We start from the raw sequence: 3,499 nt of genomic DNA, 5'->3' as shown, positions 1-3,499 counted from the left end.
GCTCTAGCAACAAGATTGAATTCCTTTTTATGTTAATCTTGAAACATAAGTGAATGAGTAGACTTTTCAAATGCTTCTGAAGATCAATGAGAGAGAGAGAGAGAGAGAGAGAGAGAGAGAGAGAGAGAGAGAGATTCTCTGCTACTGTTCCCCCCAGCTTATTTAGTGCAAAGTCAATGGATTCAGCCTCACAAATGCAAAAAAGGTGATGTTTCAGAGGAGTGATAGTAACTAGAAAGCACTAAACATAACTTTATTGAACACATGAAAACTAAAATAAAAACCTAGGGAAATTGTCCAGAAATGTCACCACTTTCTTGCTAGCAAAAAACTTAAATCACCACACCCATTTGAAATGGCTAGGTTATTGAAGATCTAAACCCTGCCTGAGTAATTAGCTCCTGACAACTCTGCTCTCCCATGTTCTCTGGCAAAGCAGTATGGGTACCTAGTGCTCTACTGACCCCAGAGACAATTAGAACCTGCTGTGAAGTCACTGGATCACCCTCTCAACTGTGATCTGCTCAGTTTACAGACTTATATCCCCCTGGGATCGTTAAACGTAGAGTAAATCTGAGTGAAATCTTTCCACAAGAGATGAGAAAAAGTAAAACATGAAGGAAATTGTCCCCTCTGAGCTGAGGACACGTCAGTATCTCCGGTTTGCAGAGCTGGTACTGCCAACTGAGAATAAACATGTTCACCCATTTTAGGGATCTGAAATTAATGTCATAAAGCTGCTTTGAAGATGAAAAGTAATAGTTATATAAACGAGCACATTTCAGATGTTTCTTATTGATTGGAGGTTGGTTTTATAGTGCAAAATTATTGTGTTAGTGGTTGGAAAAGCCACCCAAAGTGAGTTATAATGCTTGAAGATGAAGGCCAAGGTCATTATTTATTGCCACCTAAAAGCCTGGTGCAGTTTACAAACTAAATCTGGTTGGTTCCTGGAACTGAGCTGGTAATATAATGGAGAGTTTAGAAATACAGAAAAGCTAGTGTCCAAATGCAGCTGTGTGTAATGAATAGAGTTAAATAAGTTATAAAATAGCTTGGTGATTTTATAATGTGTCATAAAACATAAAGCCACACAAGTTTTAAATATATACCAACCAATTACCGAACAACTTATTCAAGAGGGTAGTAAACAATGCCAGTTTCTAAAATTTCCCTCATTTTAATACTTCAAGTGAGTTTTTACCTAGGAAGCATCAAAAGCTGCTTGCTGTGAGAAAACCGAGCCATCAGAAATTTATTTTGCAAAAGTAAATTAATAAAATTGCCAATCAAATACTACAATTATTTTGACATTCAGGACAGATGATATTCTGAATTGAATGCATCCTTTATGAATTGCAGCAATTTTAGTTCTCACATTTCACTTGCTTTCTCTTTTTATCTGAAAAGGAAAAAATCTTATTTTTGCCATTTTTTCCCATAAGTATTGACTGCAAGTTTCTCTGTAGCATCTTAATTGATGATCGGTGGCCTTACTGTTATTTGCAGGTAGGAAAAGAGGTAAAGACGTCATAGCTACTGAACTCCTGTCACATGCCAAGCTCTGTGCTGAGTGACTTAGACACTTGACATGTTTGTACTTCATAGTATCCATTAGTTATGGCTGATCTTTTGCATCTTCCAAAGGTCTATATGTTAGGTCCCCAGGATGGCACTAATGGAAGATGGTGGAACCTACAAGGATGTCTTCAGGTCATTGGGGCTGTGCTCTTAAAAAGGATAGAGGGACTCTAGTTCTTCTTCCTCTGCTCCATTTCCTTAGCTATGGGGCGAGCAATTCTCTTCTGCTGTAATATATACCCCACCACAGCACCCAAAGAAATACAGCTAGCCAATCACAGACTGAAATTTCCAAAGCTGTGAGCCAAACAAATTTTTACCATTTTATTGTCTTGAGTATTTGTAATAGTGATAAAAATTTGATTAACTTGTGAGGCAAGCATTTTATTTTAATGCTGAGAAAAATGAAATTAAGAAAGAACAAGTGTTCAAAGACATCTAAAAAATAAAATTACAGAAATTTAACTAAACTTTCTAATCCCAGACTATTTTTATGCCAAATAATAGATTTTTCAATTAATGTGTATTCTATCCTGGTATCCAATGTTTATTAGTTACTTTTCTCTTATTGTGATAAAACACCATGACCAAGACAACTTATGAGGAAGAATTTGGGGGGGTTATAGTTCCAGAGAGATAATCCACCATGATGGGAGGCATGGCAGGAGGCAGCAGAAACAGAAAGCTGAGTGCTCACATCTCCAAGCAGGTACAGGAAGCAGAGTGTGAAACTGGAAGTTGGGCAAGGCTATGAACTTTCAAAGCCTGCCCCCAGTGACGCACTTCCTGTAGCACAACCAAACCTCCCAAACCTCTGCAAATGGTGCCACCACCTGGGGCCAAGTATTCGAATACCTGGATCCTAGGGGCAGTTTTCATTCACATCACCACACAATGTTTCCAGTGATAGAATATTACTTGGATTATTGAAGTGAAACATTTTTTTTTTTGTCAGTAAAAACACATTGGTTTTTCATCTAGGATGTGTAGAGTACTTTAAGAAACTGATACAGGAAAAGGATCTGACTCTTAGTCCTTATGAGGTGGATAGCTTGAAAGCAAGCAGAACAGATGAACTTCTGTTTCCAGTAAAATCTAGGGAATCAAGGAAAATGTAAAACACTGAGGCTTGCAGGAAGAATGGGACTTACTGGGGCCTCGCATCTATTTACATTAAATGTGTTCTCCAGTGATCAATGCCTGCCAGTATTATTGGCAGAACTGCAGAGCCCCAAGAAATGACAACTAAAAGAGCTAGCAGAAGATCAGCTATGAGGTGAAACCTAACATGACTCCCTGTTCCAACTCTTACTCTCCATCTTCAGAATAAAACCATGCAAGTGATAGACCTGGGTAACTGGCCCAAGGAAGTGTCTATCTTGTCTTTAAGAAGGTGACTCTATTTGGTTATTCTATTTTAAAGGTACATAGCATGGTTTACTGAAACTCTTGTGTCTATGCTGATATGTAGAGTAAGCAGAATAAAATGAGGGAATAAAAACAAAAGTCATTCCAGTCTTCACAGTAGTGAGGAAGGCAGAACAGCAAACTAAGGAATACCCAGAGATTCAGCTTAGAGGCCCCAGCTAAGACCAGTATCTAGAATGCATTTCATCAGGAAGGATCCTTTTGTTCTCCCCTGGGAAGCTACATGTATTTTCCTTAACAAACAAGAACTTTCAGACTGTCATGATGAAGCAAATATTGCAAGATGTTACCTTCTTTCTTAAATTACATTTGTTATTTAAAGCATAGGGTGGGGAGGGAAACATAATTAATTTTTGTTTTAATTTTATTTATTTACTATTATTATTTTTAAAATGTTCTTTTCTTTTTTTAATTATTTATTTAATAACCACATAATTAGAAGCATTTCATTACAACAGCATTGACATATTCAGTAACAATTTTCTGAGTT

The sequence above is a fragment of the Nannospalax galili genome, unplaced genomic scaffold (assembly GCF_000622305.1).
Source record: "Nannospalax galili isolate Female #2095 unplaced genomic scaffold, S.galili_v1.0 scaffold109, whole genome shotgun sequence".
NCBI classification, from domain to species: Eukaryota; Metazoa; Chordata; class Mammalia; order Rodentia; family Spalacidae; genus Nannospalax; species Nannospalax galili.
The sequence above is the reverse complement of the archived record's forward strand: the minus strand, read 5'-3'. Positions refer to the sequence as shown.